Below are 18636 nucleotides of genomic sequence, written 5' to 3' on the forward strand. Positions count from 1 at the left end.
CTCCTAAAAAGAGCCAACTTTCATTTAATTATTTATTTGTTTTATTTTATATGATTTTCTGTCCCCCACATCTGCACTGCATTTTATCTTACTGCCACTCAGATATGGAGGTTAGCTTGAGGCAGTAAAAGGTTCTGAGAAGGACTGAGAAACATTTGAATATGGGACTCACAGTGCTCTTATCTGCACACCTTAGGGGACAGGTGCAAATAACCACTTACCTGGGTCTAACAAATATAATTATACAGCCAAGAGAGTGGCTGTATACTATAGCCAGCATAGATTTTTCACATTCTGCCATGTTGAAAATACCCCCCATGCCATTCTGATCCTTCCCATAAGCTAACAAAATTTATAATCCTGAACTCAGAAACGCTTGTTTAACAACCCTCTAAGTTTTCATGGCAATACACAAAACAGTCAGAGAGACTCGAGAGTTCAAAGGGTAAAACAAGAGAAAAAAATCTAGACCTCTGTTGGACTTTTATCTGTTAATGGTCTCATAATTTGTTGAAATTAATTAAAAATCAGCCATGTTCACAGAGTACCTGTAATCCCATTACTGGCATTGCCACATATTCTAACCTTCTTCTTCCGCAATTTAAAAGCTTAAAAATGCCTGGCTGGTTTTTAATCAATTTAAGAAATTTAACATTGAATTCTACTATAATGTCAGGCATGCTCAGTAAGAACCAATTCATTAATAGGTAAAAAAACCTTGCAGTTGAAGAACGTACCTATAGCCCACATATATTTCTATCAAACTTTAAAAAGCAGGGAAATTGCGCAGCTATAGTGAATGCACCAGGGTAGCAGGAGACCTGACCTTCTCTCTGACATATTGTACTGCCCTATAAATTTGTCAAAAAGCAAACACAATTTGGCTTGGTCTTTCACAGTCCAATCCACCATATGCTCAAAGGCACGTTACCAAATTCTTCCAAGTTACAGAGGAAGTGGATAGGACTGTGAAAGACCCACCCAAATTGTGTTTGCATTTTGACAAATTTATAGGGCAGTCCAATATCTCAGAGAAAAGGTCAGGTCTTCTGCTCCCCTGGTGCATTCACTATAGCTGCGCAATTTCCCTGGTTTTTAAAGTTTGATAGAAATAACTGTTGGCTATAGATATGTTCTTAAACTGCAAGGTTTTTTTTGCCTATTAGTGAATTTCCCTGCTTTTTAATCCGGGAGGTAAGAAATGGGTTCCTGTCCAAGTTTGCTGAGAATGGATTGATCATCTGCATGCCTATTGAGTTCAGTGGGATTTACTCCCCTGCAATCATGCTTAGGATAGGTGAAACTGACCACAGGGGATGGGGAGGGGAGGAGGAGGAGGAGGAGGGAAGGGTGGAAAGGCAGAGGGGAGGACTGGGATGGGAGGGAGGGAGAGGTGAGGAGGACAGGTTTGATCATTTGCATGTTTATTGAGTTCAGTGCGATTTACTCCCGTGCAATCATGCTTAGGATAGGTAAAAGTGACCAGGGGGGAGGGTGGGAGGGCTGGAGTGGGCAAGGGAGGAAGAAGAAGGAAGAGGGGATGGGAGGTGAAAGGGAGAGGAGAGGGGAAGGAGGGGGAAAGCAGGTCTGATCATTTGCATGCTTATTGAGTTCAATGGGATTTACTCCTATGCAATCATGGTTAGGACAGGAAAAACTCGTCATGGGGGAGGAGGAGGGGGAAAGAGCATATTGGAGGGAGACAAAGGAAGGGGGAGGGGAGGGCACGTTTGATCATTTGCATGCTTATAGATTTCGATGGTAATTACTTGCAATCATGCATAAGATAGGCAAAACTGACTATGGGGAGGAGGAAGGGGAGGGGGAGGAGGGGGAGGGGGAGGAGGGGGAGGGGGAGGAGAGGATGTGAAGGGGATGGGGATAGGAAGGGAGGGGCAAAGGAAGGGGGGGGAAGGAGCAAGAGGAAGGGGATAGGAGGGAGGAGAAGGGAGGGTAGGTTTGATCATTTGCACACTTTTTGAGTTCAATGGGATTTCTTTCTGTGCAATCATGTTTGAAAATGGAAATGGACTGCCTTCAAGTCAATTCGGACTTATGTTGACCCTATGAATAGGGTTTTCATGGTAAACGGTGTTCAGAGGTGGTTTTACCATTGCCTCCCTCTGAGGCTGAGAGGCAGTGACTGGCCCAAGGTCACCCAGTGTGCTCCATGGCTGTGTGGGGATTCGAACCCTGATCTCCCAGGTCATAGTCCAACACTGACTTGCAGGAAGGGAGGGGAGGTGGAGGGGAGGAAATTGGGTGGGTGGGCACTGGGCAGAAGGGAAGCCCCTTTCCTTTCCAAAAGGAAAACACTGTGAACACTGTGCTTTTCAGCATTTCTCCCACCTTCTTATTCTACAACAGGCACATGTAGCCTCCCACTCATATTTAAATCAAAGCTGCCCCTGGCCACATCCACACCAGGCCTTTATTTCACTTTGGACACTCATGGCTTCTCTCAAAGAATCCTGGGAAGTGTAGTTAGTGAAGGGTGCTTAGAGTTGCTAGGAGACACCCTGTTCCCCACACATAGCTTCAATCAGAGTGGCTGACTGTTAACCCAGTCTGGCCACTGGAGCTCTGTCAGTGGAATAGGAGTCTCTTCTCAGCACCCTTCACAAACTACCCTTCCCAGGATTCTCTGAGGGAAGTCATGACTGTCTCAAGTGAAATAAAGGTCTGGTGTGGGTGTGGCCCCCTGATTAGGCAAGTCCAGCAGCTGTGAGTCTGACTTTTAGAACTCTGACATTTGGTTCTTACTGAATATGCCCGACGTTATCATAGGCTTCCAGCCAAAATTTCTTAAATTAGTTAAAAATCAACCAGGCATTTTTTAATCTTTTAAACAGCAGACGATGAAGGTCAGAGTATGTGGCAAGGTCAGTATTAGGATTACAGGTACTCTGTGAACATGGCTGATTTTTAATGAATTTAAACAGATTATGAGAACTCTGAGAGAAAAAAATCCAAAAGGGCTCTGGATTTTCTTCTCTCTTTTTAGACTTTGAACTGTCTATTCTCTTTTGGCTGTTTTGTGTATTGCCATGAAAATTGAGAGGGTTGTTAAGCAAGCCTTTCTGAGTTCAGGACTATACGTTTTGTAAGATTTTGTTTTGAAATGAGCTTATGGGAAGCTACAGAATGGCATGGGGGTATTTTCAATTTAACATTGCAGAATGTGAAAAATCCATGCTGACTATAGTACACAGCCACTCTCGTGGCTGTCAGTGTTCTAAAAGCCAGACTCACAGCTGTTTGGCTTGGCTGATTGGGGGGCTGCACCCACGCCAGACATTAATTTCACTTTAGATAGTCATGGCTTCTGCCAAAGAATCCTGGGAAGTGTAGTTTGTGAAGGGTGCTGAGAGGAGACTCCTATTCCCCTGACAGAGTACCAGTGGCCAAAGTGGTTTAAGTCAGCCCCTCTTCTGGGGATTATAGCTCTGTGAGGGCATCTCCTAGCAACTGTCAGCACCCTTCACAAACTCCACTTTCCAGGATTTTTAGGGGGAAAGCATGACTGTCTAAAGTGAAATAAAGGCCTGGTGTGGATGTGGCCAGTGACAGCTTTGGTTTAAATTTAGGTGGGACACTACATGTGCTTGCTGTAGAATAAAAAGGTGGGAGAAACCCCAAAAATAATAATTATGTTAAAAATGTTTTCCTTTTGGAAAGGAAAGGGGCTTTCCCTCTGCCCAAGGCCCACCCACCCAATCTACTTGCGCTATCCTTCCTCCTCCTCCTCCTTCCCTTCCTACCCTTCCCCCAGTTCAGTTCTACCTGTTCTAAGCATGATTTCACAGGAATGAATCCCACTGAACTCAATAAGCATACAAATGATCAAACCTGCCTTTCCCCTCCCTCTCCCCTCACCCTCTACTCTCCTGTCTTCCTCCTTTCTACTCCTCCCTTCCTTCTTTCTCCTCCCCTGCCCACTCCAGAACTCCCTCCCTTTCCCTTTCCTCTTCTCCTCCTCCCCCCATTGTCAGTTTCACCTATCATAAGCATGATTGCACATAAGTAAATCCCATTGAACTCAATAAGCATGTAAATAATCAATTCATTCTCAGCAAACTTGCACAGGAACCTATTTCTTATCTCCTGGATTAAAAAGCAGAGAAATTCACTAATAGGCAAAAAACCCTTACAGTTTAAGAATATATTTATAACCAACAGATATTTCTATCAAACTTTAAAAAGCAGGGAAATTGGGCAGCTATACTGAATGCACCAGGGGAGCAGGGGACCTGACCTCCTCTCTGGGATATTATACTGCCCTAGAAATTTATAAAAATGCAAACAATTTGGGTTGGTCTTTCACAGTCCAATCCACTTGCTGTGTAGCTTGGAAGAATTTGGTAACATGTGCCTCTGAGCATATGGTGAGTGGTGGCAATTCCTGCAATCAGGACTGCATCTCCAAAGATGGAGAATTACATTTTTGGAATGTTTGTTTGTGTTCATCTTTTGCTTTTTTCTTGTGTTACTACTGTTTCTACAGAGAATCTAACCTAGAAAAGTATATTTCCCTCATTATTCATTCTACAAATCTGTGTCAAATTTATTTTTATTGATTTCAAAGCCTTTTATGGTCACTAAGTGACTATCTGAACTATATCAACTATCTTAATATTGTTGCTTCCTCCCTGCTAAAATAAGATCAGCATAGCACATGTCCTGTTTCTGTTATTTGGGCTGATTTCAGGTGTTGGCACCACTCGCATATAGCCGCCCAATTTCCCTGCTTTTAAAAGTTTCATAGAAATATCTTTTGGCTATAGGCGCATTCTTAAACTGCAAGGGCTTTTTTGCCTATTAGTGATTATATATATTTGGCTGCTTTGATTCTGTAGGTAGCCATGTAAGTATAATAATAATAATAATAATAATAAATTTAATTTATGTGTCGCCTATCTGGCCGATGGCCACTCTAGGCGACGTACATGTAAACAGTTAAAACACAATGGGATAAAATACATTAATACAATATATAAACAATACAGCAGCAACAACAATACTAGTGCAGGGTAAGAGGCATTTCAGTCATAGAAGTTAACCCTCCCCGGAAATCCCAAAGACCTGTTGAAAGAGCCAGGTCTTTAAGGCTTTACGAAATACATTTAGGGAAGAGGTGTGCCGTAGATCTTGTGGGAGGGAGTTCCAGAGGGTGGGGGCCGCCACTGAGAATGCCCTCTAGCACTTATTACCTGTACGTTCCACCCTTCTGCCTGAAGGTTCTTGGGGGTGTACATGACAAAATATAAAATAAATAAATAAATACAAAATGCACTAAAAACAATGTAAGCTAGATATTTCAAAGCAGAAGCATTAAAATGTAAATACCCAGAAGTTACAAACAGTTCAACAGTCAGTCATAAAACTTGTGAATACCAGTAGGCCTGAGAAAACAGGCGTGTCTTGAGCTGACACCTAGATACTTTATAGATATTTTTTTTTAAGTGTTTTATTGTTTGTTTGCCACCCTGGACTCCTTCTGGGAGTAAGGGTGGGATGTAAATGTAATACTAAATAAATAAATTAGATGTAATTAAAATAGGGGAGAACTGAATCTCCGTGAGAGGGAATTCCACATCTGAGTTTCCATGTCACTGTACCACAGAATACAAATTGTGATAGGACTATGAGCAGGGCCTATCCCACAGATCTTAAGGCATGGGTTAGCTGATAATAACGAAGTCCTTCAAGACAAGAACAATTGAGTTTTTTTAATTTCTCACATTCATGTGGCTTCTGATTTTTACATAATTTTCTTTCTTTCCTTTATTGACAGATTTGGCAGACCTATCCAGAGCTGGAGTTGTTGGCTCCTGTGGGACCTGAAGGGGAAAAAATGGTTGCATCAGTCTGTCTTCCTTATTTTTAGAGCATTTTATGGTATTTGAAGAAAACCTGAGGTGGAGTCTCTTCCTAATTCTGAAGTTCAAAGATTGTCATATGACTTGCTGTAGGTAAGAACTCATTTAACTTGTCTAATTTTTCTTTCTAAAGAACATTTATGCAATACTTACGCTTTTCTTTTAAAACTCTTTGCAAATTTCTGTGAAATGTTAAAATAATATATCTGAACAGTATGTAATTATTATCTTAAGAATGACAAACTAGGTCTGGCAATCTTTATGAGTTTCCATTACTGATACTGATTTGAATGGTTTTTGGATTTCTTTGGGACATGTTTCAGAGTTAATATTGTATAATCTAGTAATTGTAGTTTGAAGAACTGCCTAGAGAGACTCTTCACCCTATTTAAGAAGTTTGGGAAAAATTAGTGGGTAGTGAAGAAAGGAACTGCTGGGAACAAATAGGTCTGGCGTGTTCCTATTAGAAGAATATGGTGCCTCTCAAGTGGATATAGCCATTAATTTCTCTAATCCATATGGCCATTACCACATCTTGTAGAGAATTCCATTGTTTGAAGGAGTCTGTCTGTTGTCTGTCTTCAAAGCTCTTCTGAGTGCAATTATAGCTAATTTAGATGCTTTCATTGTATGTATGAAGTTAGGAGTCTTTGACGGCTACCTTCTTGGAATATCAGGGAACGTCCCTCACTGCATTTTGGTATACCAAATATGTTTTGGTATACCGCTGATATGTCATCAGTAACAACTGAAATCCATCTGAATGTTGTAGTTGTTTCGATTGCCATGTATATGGGCTGAGTGTGTATAATAATGTGGGACCTCATTGATCTGTGACTTGGTCAAGGTAATTCTAGATCAATTCCATACTTTTTATTTATTTGTTAAATGTATTAAATTTGTTTCCCACCCTTCCTCCCAAAGGAGCCCTTTTGATATTGGGGTACAGGATTTTTTCTAGACAGATATTTAAGGCACATTTCACACTCATACAAAGAGCCTTTTATAATGAGAAAATTATATACATGCACACTCACATATGTATCGCCTCTCCAAATAATGGGTAGACATCTTTTTTGCCACTATTTCCCATTAGTTATAAACATTACCTCCTGGCAAATGTAGAAAACTTAAATTCCATGGGTCTTATCCTGCTGCCAAGTTTCAAGGCCCTTACCCTGAAAGGATAAGACTGTCAAAGAAGTGTAACACAATAGTTGCAGTGCAGAGCCGTACAAATGGTGGGAAGAATCTTGGCAGGCTCAAGGGGGCTTGGGACCTTTTTCTCACTACTCAGATTCTGTGTTTTTATGTCTTACTATACCATTTGCAGAATAATGTAAGTGGTCTAGCTGCTGCTGGTTTTTGTTTTGTTTTGAATTAATCCATTATTGTCTATAAACCAAATCCTTCAGGATATGACAACTGTAGCCATTGAAAACAAGGAGAGTCTTGCAACAGACAGCAGCAAGAAGAATAAAATGGCATTTGACAAAAATCTAAGTGAATTTGGCATTTGTGATTGTTAATGAGACAGTGTATTCTGTCATGAAGTACATAACCAGCTGCATATGAAGTGATTATTTTGTGTTAGTATAGATAGTGCAGCACAAGTTTAAACTTCCCCTTAGGAATAATTTGATGAAAACATCTGCCTGTAATTTGCAAGCACCTGAAAAGCAAAACTGAAGAGAAAATTTAATTATGGAAGCTAGATTCATACAATGTGGTTAATTGCAGGGTGTGTGGTTTATCAGTCGTTACTAGAAGAATACGTGACCAGAGTAATATGGCAGAGGTTACATGACTATGTATGTTTTTAATACTTAGAAGGTGCTTTGTTTCTACAACCTTAATAGGATGCTGACTACAGAGACTTTAAAACTTTCCCTGGATCTTGAGAAACATATTAGCAAAACAAAAAACCTTTGGAAGACTCTGTGTGGTATAGTGGTGAAGAGTGTCAGTCTAGGTCATAGGAAACTCAGGTACAAATCCCTGGCCTGCTGAGAAGCTGACCTTGGGCCAGCCACTGTGTCACTGCCTAACCTTCCTTACAGGATAAAAACTGGGGATACTATGTGCCTTGATTTCAGCTCTTTGGAGGAAAGATGGGATATAAATGTAATTCATAAAAAATATTGATTCTTTATCCATTTGTAAAGAAAACTTTGTTCCACAGTTAAATAAGGGAGGCTTAACTGTGTATGCAGGACATTGCCATGGAACAGAGCACTCAAGGAGGTTTACCTATGTATAAATTTCTTACATATTTCACCAGAATGTACTCATCTGAACTTTTAAGAGTGTTCTTTATGTTCCACCAGCTTTTAAAAAATCTGTTATTTATTTAGATTTCTTACCCACCCTTTGCTATAAAGTCCCAGGACAAGTTACGGAAATAAGATGTACAATTATAAAATAAAACAGTTACAACCATAAAACAAAAAAAGTATAAAAAAATTAGAAAACCATTCCATATATAAAACAATTAAAAACAATTCTATATATAAAACAATACAAACATTTAAAAACAGTTCCACATATAAAACTGTTAAAATAGTTCCAATACAGATACAGACTGGGATAAATATCTAAACTTAAAAGGTTTGTTAAAAGATGAAGGTCTTCTGTAAGTGCTGGAAAGACAACTGTGCCTGTCTAATATGTAACTGCGGGGGAGGGGGATTCCAAAGGATAGGTGCCTCATACTAAAGGCCTGATTGCTATGTCATATGGAATGGACCTCCTGATAAGATTATATCTGCAGGAATCCCTTTCCTGTAGAACACAGTGATCAGTTAGGTATATAAAAGGCGAGACTATCGTTTAGATTCCCTGGTCCCAGGCTGTATAGGGCTTTGTACACCGGTACCAGCGCATTCTATATTATATCACTGTTAGGTTACAGCCACCTGTAGAGGATGAAAATACTTTCTTGGGACAAGATTTCTGATTTTTCTCTTCCATCAAGCTGGGAACAGGATCTCCCATTCCCCATACTCTGTGTCAAAACTTTTAGGTCAATAGCATTTTAGGCATATTAGCCTAGAACTTTTACAAGAATGTAATCTTTATTGGGAAGCACATGTTGACCCTTAGGCAATACTACCTCTGGTTATTTTCATCAAGTCTGAAAGCCTGGAGCAAGGAAGAGTTTTTGTTATGTCTTTGTAGGAACTTGCAGGCCTTCAAGGTCAACACCTGCTGGTTCCTAGGCAACGGGAGATAAGGGCTGGAGCCAGAGCAGCCAGTTTCTCTGTGGGGGTTTTGTTCTTGAAGAAGAAGCAGCTTTCTGTGTGTGCTCTTGCTATGGGGAAAAACGAAACTGCTTGTAAAGCTTACATGCCTTAATGTCCGGAGTAAATGGACTCTTAATACTATGTCGTGTTCTTGGATTTCTTGACCACTTATACTCTAGTGTAACAGCGCTTACAACGCAAATACCGCACACATCAACAGCACACAGATGGTTACTAAGCTATATTTACATCTTCAACTAAAAGATGGACAGAGACTCTCCTGGACACACCAGGAAGAAAGCATTTAGGGTTTTGAGTGCTGGCCCTGTCAACTTTCCAGAAGGAGTGAGCTAGCTTAAGATGCTAATTTCAGATCAGCCACTGCTTGCAATGCTCCCATAGGCAGGTAAGGAATGACAACACTATTTGAAGCTTGGATTCACTTAATATGTAATAGTGGGTACAAAGAACAGTCCGTTTTACAAATTTAAAAGATCTAGCTAACAGGATGGGCTATAAAGACAATTGGAGTATAAATATTTCAGCAAGAAAAGTTCATTTGCAAGTTTTCACACAAGTGATTTTTTTTTAAACTTAGAGAGGGTGGTTAATAATGATTTTGAAATATTCATTTTCCAGGATGGCCACTGAACATGTCACATTTATAAACAAAGATATAGTGTATGAGATTTGGTCACATTTCCATTTTAATATTCAGATGGAATTGTACAGATGTCTTACATCAAAAATGTATAAAAAAAGGACTGCTAACTGTAATTTATTTGCCAGAAATCTGGTGGGTGGGATTTAAAAAAAATATCCGCTAGGATATATGAAAACTTCCTTTTCCTTATGGAAAAGCCATTTTAGCAGGTAAGCAGCATATAAATTAATAATAATTTATTTAATAGTGATTACTAATACAAGAACAAATGTGCAGGCAATATAACATGCTTAGAAGAAGTAAGCCTGTTACCCAACAAGCACAAAAACTCTGGGATAATTGACAGGGACTTGCTTCTCAGTTTTACTTTGTATTAATTTTCTTTATTTAATACTGCTCATATCTAGGTTAGTGCTGTTTACTGTTTCACCATGCCACCCCCAAATTATACAAAATTAGTGAAATTAAATGGCGACTCTCTTTTTTTGGCAGTGTCCAGAATGATCACATACTGGGGGTGGTAATGAAAGAGACATCTTTACAGAAAGGCAAAGTGGAGGCAGACTTTTCTGTATTCTGTGTACTGGACAAGACAGAAGTAAATTCCTTGGCCTGGGTTTGAGTATGGAGTCATTGAAGGTGAAATTAGAATAATGTTTTTGTGTTGGCCGTAGTATGAAAGCCATCACTGGAAGCAGAGGGGAAATAGACTGTGTGTTTTGAACCATGTGAGCCACTGATTTCATTACTATGTCCTAGAACAACTTGGGAAAATTTTGATTTATGCCCTGCCCTTTGAAAACAATATTAGGACAGCTTATCATAAAACAAAACACCATAAAATAGCTAATAACAGCAAATCAGTAAAAGCAGAGTAAAAATGATACCTAGGAAAACAAAAACAAAGGTTAAAAAGTGTGGGAAATGGAAACGTCTTTGCCTCGTGCTGAACATACATTAGAGTTGGCTTTAGGCAAGTCTCTTTGGAGATACTGGGGTGCCACCACTAAAAATGCTATCTCCTTGGTAGCCACCTACCACATCTCAATTTGTAGGGGTGTCTGCAAAAATGCTTCCTTTGAGGATCCCGAGCTGAACTAGTGACAGAGGGATCCCAAGATAAGTCACTAACTGACAATTGATTATCCTTTGTACGTGTATGTGTTCAGCATTAGCTGCAGCAATGATGCTCTGGCTGGCCGAACTATTTGGTAGAAGCACTTTGCAAGACACAGTAAGAATTTGCTACTAAAATTTAAATAGTAATCAAATTGCTTGCAAAGCTCATTCTGAATCAGCAATCTTTAAAACAAATGTTTGCATGCAGCACTAAACCACAATTTCAGTAAACTATGGCTGAACATGAATGAGTACTTTAGTCCTCTCCATTTCTTGACTCTGCTATGTGGGAAGGGAAACAAGCCAGAATGAACCCAGGATTGTGATTTGTTTTTCTCCAAACAATTGACAAGTTGATGCCAAGGTTTGTTCTTGTATCTGCAGCCTTAATTGTATTTTTTTTTATTCATTATGGTGTGATTGGTAGAAAACCTGTTTTGCAAAAATAGTCCAAAGAGGCATCAACATATGACACAGTTTTCTTTTTGGCTCCTTTCATACTTAAATGAAATATTTTGATTCACTTGGTTATCTCTTTTAAAGTCTTCAAGAGCTGTGGATATTTTATGTGCCTCGGGGCATAGCATCTGATTCCATTGATGGATTCATGTGTGGAAAGCGTTTCAACCACTGCAAATGTGGTACAGATTTCCACAGTATTGATAATAGGAAAATATAATCATAATATTGTCAAATGTAATTAACCTTAAAAGCTCCTTGAAATCTACAGGAATCTGTGAGTTAATTCGTTAATCTGAATCCCTTGGTAAAGAATGACTTTGATTAAAACTTGCAGCTTTATCTTAAAAAGCTCTCCTTTAAAATAAGATCCTAATTGTCAAGGTTATTTCATCGAATATCGTTGAACACTCCTGTATTTAAATGAATTATTTTAACAGAATAGCATTTTAATCTGCACTCAATAAAACACCCGTTAGCTTCTGAAAAATTACTTGGCATTTGATAGGGGAAATACAGGATTTTACTGCTGTTGAGAAAAGAATGCATTAAAGATGCATTCAGATCCCAATGGGTATTGATAAAATACTTCACCTGGGAATTGTTGATGGGATTATTTGAGAGTGGAAGGGAAGAGGCTTTGACAAAGGCACTTTGAGAAGAGTATAATCAGAGGGTATTCCAATACTTCCTAGCAGTTTTTTCAGTTAGAATTTATTAGTCAACATAAATCTATTAACTTTTTTTGAAGTGCTTTAACAGCATGCATGTTGTTATCCTCTTTTCACCCCTAGCAACATTGCATTTTAAAGGTTTTACATTTCATTTCACAGATATTGGTACTTAAGTCTTCATACGTTTATAAGAAGTTGTTATGCCAGGACCAACTAATGGAGTGCTTTCTTTTTCTAATTCTGGGGAATAATTAGATCCCAAGGGATGCAGGCTGGATTGCCAGCAGTAGTGGCAGAATGAAAATTCAACAGGCAAATAAAATATTTTTACAGTGGGGAAAAAACTTTATTTAGAATTGGTGGAAAGAGATTGTCAGGCAGTTGTTTTATTTGCATCTTAATTCGGAGAAAATGAAAAACTATTAGGGAAGGACTACATCTTATATTTTGGTACTATACTGTTGTGAAAATCTATAGTACCATATGGCAAGTTGTGTGGTTTGTTGCTTAGAAGCTTGCTTCTGAAACCAAGTCACCAACTATGTGTATAGTAAATAATCTAACTATTTTAGTTTGGAAGTATGTAAACTTTTTGCCCAAAGCTAAAACTATGCTGTACGGTAACTGTGATGGTCTGAATAGGACAGGATATTCCAGCACCTTTTAAAAAATAAATATTGTATGATACACTTTTATGTCAAATGCCATGAAGCATATTTTGTACTTCTGTGTATCAAGTAACATAAACTTGATTCTTGCAGACTGATGAACTTCTAGCAAAATTAATCTCTGCAATCTTGCAGCTTTCTGTTAGCTTTCATACGGCAAATTGTTTTGCCAGTATCTAAACACATAAAAACTGAACTGTGGGAAGGGGAATAAAGAAAGTTAATGAAACTGAAAGATCACCTTCTTAATAGCTTCAGTTAGGTCTGTATCAGGGCTTGATGACACTTTAAATTCTTGGATGTCAGTATCAATATTCTGAATGCTAGAGTCTGATATTATGTAGCCATCCTTGCTTGGGATGGAGAAAATATGTCAAGTTTCTGTTTGTTGGGATAAACATTGTTGAGGATATAAAAATCCATGCATATAAAGAATAGATGTGTGAAACTGACATCAGCTTTCCAGAGTTTTCTGTAAAGCTCTTTGAGGCTCTCCTCTGATTGAATTAGGATTTTCTGGGTTTCCAGGAAAAAAAAATCTGTAAAACGAGGAAAACATAATAATATAATTCAACAGCAAAAAAAAAATGTACTTTTGATCTCTGCTGCCTTTCCTCACTCTTCCTCTTTTCCCTGTTGGCAGTGTAGAAACACAGTGATGAGTAGAGAAGTGAAAATGGATGCTTTTATCCTCTCTGTGCCCCTTTCTTCCTTGGGCCTGTTGCCCAGACTGATATGATTCAATAAACTATGATATGCGCCTGCAATTATGGCCCTGTCTATATATGGATAACCTGAGAGGTAAGCAAGAGGTTAAGCTTATTGAGAAACCAATATATCACAATGTGTTTGAAATGAAGACCCTCCACTAGTTGGTGTGGCCCCTGGGGAGGGGAGTGGAACTCCACCCCATGGGCCAACTTGGCCTACCAGACCTTCCCATTTGGCCCATATCAGGTGTAAGGAAGCTGAGGGACTTCAAAGGAACAACTGGGAGCTTAAAGTGTGCTCCAGGATGTTCCTTTGCTGGAGCAAGGCATGCTTCTAACTGCCCATCAACTAGGAGCATACCTTGCTCAAGGAGTGGTAAGCAGATTCCATTAAATGAAAACTGCTTCTCCTTGCCAGCACTGCTCTTTAAAGCCCGAAATAAGAGGTGGAAAGGAGCCATGTGTGGAGGCTGTGAAAGCCCTTTGTGATCTTCCTTGCTTTTTTTCTTCATGCCCCTGATATCTGGGGTGCAAAGGACAAGGGGAGGATTGCAAAGAGCTTTCTTGCACTCCGCCTTTCAACCTCTAAGGTCAGGATTTTGACAGGTGGGTTGTCCCCACCCACCTATCAAAGTTCGCCCACAGCATGGAGCCAAAAAGGTTTCCCACCCCTGCTGGATGGGCCAGTAATCTGACTCTGTATAAGGCAGGTTCTTAAGTTGGTTTGTTTATAATATTTTTGTACCTGTCTTTCACTATAAGGTCCCAGGATGGATTACAGCAATAGAATCTACAATTGTTAAAACAAATACAACCATTCTGATAATAAAACATGTTCCAAATGGAATGGAACAATATAAATTAACTGTCAGAGTCCAGAGTAAAGAGGTGTGTCCTCAGCAGATGACATAAGCTATCCTGTGACGTTGCTAGACACACCTCTGTGGGGAGGGCATTCCACAGTTTAGGGGCTGCCACAGAGAAAGCCCTTTTCCAGACCACCTGCTGGAACAGGCCAGTGGCCCTTCTAGTCCAGCATCCTGTTCTCACAGTGGCCAACCAGATGCCTATGGGAAGCCCACAAGCAGGACCTGAGCAGAAGAGCACTCTCCCCTCCTGTGGTTTCGGGCAGAAGCATATCACCTCGAACTATGGAGAATGAGCATCACCTTTAATGGCTAGTAGCCATTGCTAGCCTTATCTCTGTGAATCTTTTAAAGCCATCCAAGTTGGTGCCCATCACTGCATCACTCCCATAGTTTAACTATGCAGTGTGTGAAAAATTGCTTTCTTTGGTCTGCCCTGAAACTTCCAACATTCAGCTTCATTGGATTCCACAAGTTATAGTGTTATGAGAGAGAGAGGCTTCTGAACTGAAGGAATCTAGCATCTCTTTTGTTTGACCCTCCCATTTCATGTAGATCTTTTCTAACATAGCGAAGATCCTCCCATTGCATTACACACGCAGATTGCTAGAGTACCAAGATAACCTATATGCTCCACATGAAAGTGTTCCTTTGTTCAGAGTCTTTGTTCACACCTAAACCTCTTACTTGTGGTGATGGAATTCAATTTGAACATGAAATTTATTGCATTGTTTTTTAAAGTTTTGTCCCTCACTTGAGAGAATGAGAGAATTGAGCAGGTATACAAACCTGCAGTGTAGAATTGTATCCTAAAAATATGTACCACATTTTATTTGGAATGTAACTGACCAACACAAGTTGACAATTGATAGTAAAATAAAAGCACTTCGCCAAGAAGTGCTCCTACTTTCAGGTTCACTTGCATTCATGGGAGAGATTTCTTTAAAATGTGGTACATTTGTATAGCTATGCTTCTGTGTTGTCTAGACTAGAGAGATGCTGATGATGTGCAGATTTACTTCCTTGTTCTCAGCGCTTCTCCAGAAGAAAAGGAGAAGCTGGTGAAATAAAAAGCATAGAAATGTATTTTGGGGAACAGTAGATCAGCCTGGAAGGGAGACTGTGACTTATATCAGCTGGTATCAGTAAGTTCTCCGTTGTGTTTAGAGTGAGACAAGTAATTAAATCTACCAGAATTATACAGCATGGTGGTTTTGTTTTCCTTTTAAAAAAGATAAGATAGATAACTGAAACACCTACAAAGCCTTGCCAGTGTCAGATTAATTTGGCAGACTGCTTTTTCATCAGTGTACTAGTACTTACTTTTCTTTATTCATGCCTGCTGAGCTTTAGTTTTCAGTAAGTTTAAAGTACTATAGTATTTAATTTTTTTATTAAATAAACATGTCTTTAAGGTTCAACATTCAATTTGATGATTTTCAATATATATTATTTAATGGGGGTTGAAAAGCTTCATAAGCAAACCTTTTACAAAAACATTTTTCTGACAATGGAGATGGATCCCACGTTTTGTGGTGTTTTCTGCTTACATGAGTATGTCTGCTCAGAATATTGATGGCTCTGATAATGTCAAAGCCTTCCTTGTGGGGAATTTTTTTACTATCTTGGTAAAAATATGTGAGAGTCCTGTTTTGCTTTAGGTGCTTTTCCATGCTTAACTGTTTTAACAGTTTCTGTCTGCTCAAAACATGTATTTGGTAAGAGAGAATTGAGAAGCAGCAAATTAAACAAATAATTGTCGCCCTACAATAATGGATTTTCTTTTTTAAAACATGGGATTTCAGCCACATTTGTGTGACTGAAAGGTTGCAGCTGAATCTAGTATTATAACTGCACATTTGTACTGATTTAATTGCAGGGTAAAACCACATTATTATCCTTGAAAGGGCCCAATGATACCCTGACTTTTTTAATATATCACACAAAGAATCTCTTCACGGCAATGGCCATTAAGTCACTGGCAGTATGATGACTAGATTGCAGGGTTCGATTTCTTTTCCCTTCAAAAAAGAAAAAAAGGAAGAGAAACTGGTGCACGTGACCCGTGAATCAGACAATGGTATGTGTTCCTAGACAGGAATAGAAAAGGTTTGCACACATTTTATGTATATTCATTGTTTGACAATATAATGTGTATAACAGCCATACCCAGACTGAGCTGTGAGAAAATTGCTAGTGTGCCACAAAAATTTGAACTCCCCAATTAAAGGCTTCTGTGAGCCCAAAGTTCTTACCCACAGATGAGGCTGCTGCTGTGCCACTGTATGATTCACTGCTTTTGCCTTCCTTCCAATCAGCTTGCACTAGGGTCAGGTAAATTCTGCTGCTTGCTGCATCTGGTATGATTGGATCATTCAATCATTCCTAGCGCAGACCCACAGAAGTATTATCTGCTATCAGAGGAGGATGCCATTGCACACAGTCTGGGAATTACAGCAGTAAATTGGAGATGGCAGTTACACTGGTATTCTGTTCGTGAATGTCTGTTATTTGCTCTTGCATTACTTGAGAGGTACCATCAGTCATGAACACAGAAGGTGGCTTTGGGCAAGCCAGTGTTTCCTGCAGCCCCAACAGGATGCTAATAACCTCCTGCCAACTATCATGATCCCCAACTGTAAGGCCTTGGCAGCGTGCAGTGGAGGATTATGCTGAAGATGAGGCTCAGACAGGTTATTTTAGGGGGAGCACTTCCAGTAACTTATTTATGGCCCTCGCAGCCAGTGAACACACCCCTACCATCATCCATGGACTCAGGATGTATCCCGCATTACCTCTGTCTCCCCAGCCCTGTAGTAGTCAAGGACTGCTAAATCACAAAATACATTGTTGCAACAAAACCAGCTCCTCTGTGGGGTGGGAGATAGAGCCAACCACACTACAGGTCTTCCTAGCCTGCATAAGGCCTCAGTTGGATTTAGCTCCCCATTGTGAAGCTATAGCTGCAAGGTACCTCACCAAAGACTTCTGAGGAAGCTTAGCAGTCATGGAATAAGAGGAGAGGTGCTCTTGTGGATAAGGAACTGGTTAAGAAGCAGAAAGCAGAGAGTAGGAATAAATGGACAGTTCTCCCAATGGAGGGCTGTAGAAAGCGGAGTCCCTCAAGGATCAGTATTGGGAGCTGTACTTTTCAACTTGTTCATTAATGACCTAGAATTAGGAGTGAGCAGTGAAGTGGCCAAGTTTGCTGATGACACGAAATTGTTCAGGGTTGTTAAAACAAAAAGGGATTGCGAAGAGCTCCAAAAAGACCTCTCCAAACTGAGTGAATGCGCGGAAAAATGGCAAATGCAATTCAATATAAACAAGTGTAAAATTATGCATATTGGAGCAAAAAATCTGAATTTCACATATACGCTCATGGGGTCTGAACTGGCGGTGACCGACCAGGAGAGAGACCTCGGGGTTATAGTGGACAGCACGATGAAAATGTCGACCCAGCGTGCGGCAGCTGTGAAAAAGGCAAATTCCATGCTAGCGATAATTAGGAAAGGTATTGAAAATAAAACAGCCAATATCATAATGCCGTTGTATAAATCTATGGTGCGGCCGCATTTGGAATACTGTGTACAGTTCTGGTCGCCTCATCTCAAAAAGGATATTATAGAGTTGGAAAAGGTTCAGAAGAGGGCAACCAGAATGATCAAGGGGATGGAGCGACTCCCTTACGAGGAAAGGTTGCAGCATTTAGGGCTTTTTAGTTTAGAGAAAAGGCGGGTCAGAGGAGACATGATAGAAGTGTATAAAATTATGCATGGCATTGAGAAAGTGGATAGAGAAAAGTTCTTCTCCCTCTCTGATAATACTAGAACTCGTGGACATTCAAAGAAGCTGAATGTTGGAAGATTCAGGACAGACAAAAGGAAGTACTTCTTTACTCAGCGCATAGTTAAACTATGGAATTTGCTCCCACAAGATGCAGTAATGGCCACCAGCTTGGATGGCTTTAAAAGAAGATTAGACAAATTCATGGAGGACAGGGCTATCAATGGCTACTAGCCGTGATGGCTGTGCTCTGCCACCCTAGTCAGAGGCAGCATGCTTCTGAAAACTAGTTGCCGGAAGCTTCAGGAGGGGAGAGTGTTTTTGCACTCGGGTCCTGCTTGCGGGCTTCCCTCAGGCACCTGGTTGGCCACTGTGAGAACAGGATGCTGGACTAGATGGGCCACTGGCCTGATCCAGCAGGCTCTTCTTATGTTCTTATGTTCTTATAGCTACCACAGAGAGCTTCAATGAGCAGGGTTCACTTGGATCTGTCGAAGCCCCCCTTTTTTGACTGCCCCCTGCAGAAGAGAGCTTTTGACTTGACTTTATCTGTTTGTCTGGCCTTGCCT

The 18636-nt window shown here is 40.0% G+C and overlaps 1 protein-coding gene across 8 annotated transcripts in view; it reads left to right on the forward strand.

Moving 5' to 3' along the window:
- The window catches only part of PLXNB2 (plexin B2), a 519751-nt gene that overhangs the window by 157528 nt on the left and 343587 nt on the right, over positions 1-18636 (forward strand). For 5 of the 8 annotated variants that reach the window (XM_061640183.1, XM_061640184.1, XM_061640185.1 and 2 more), the window contains one exon: positions 5795-5972. The exons of 1 other annotated variant lie outside the window; for it this stretch is intronic. The gene's annotated coding sequence lies outside the window, so the exon portion shown is untranslated. Of the gene's footprint in view, positions 1-5794; positions 5973-15406; positions 15427-18636 lie in introns of those variants that run through there. 2 more of the 8 variants (XM_061640186.1, XM_061640187.1) reach the window with 2 other exon arrangements.

This window comes from Rhineura floridana, chromosome 8 (assembly GCF_030035675.1).
Source record: "Rhineura floridana isolate rRhiFlo1 chromosome 8, rRhiFlo1.hap2, whole genome shotgun sequence".
NCBI classification, from domain to species: Eukaryota; Metazoa; Chordata; class Lepidosauria; order Squamata; family Rhineuridae; genus Rhineura; species Rhineura floridana.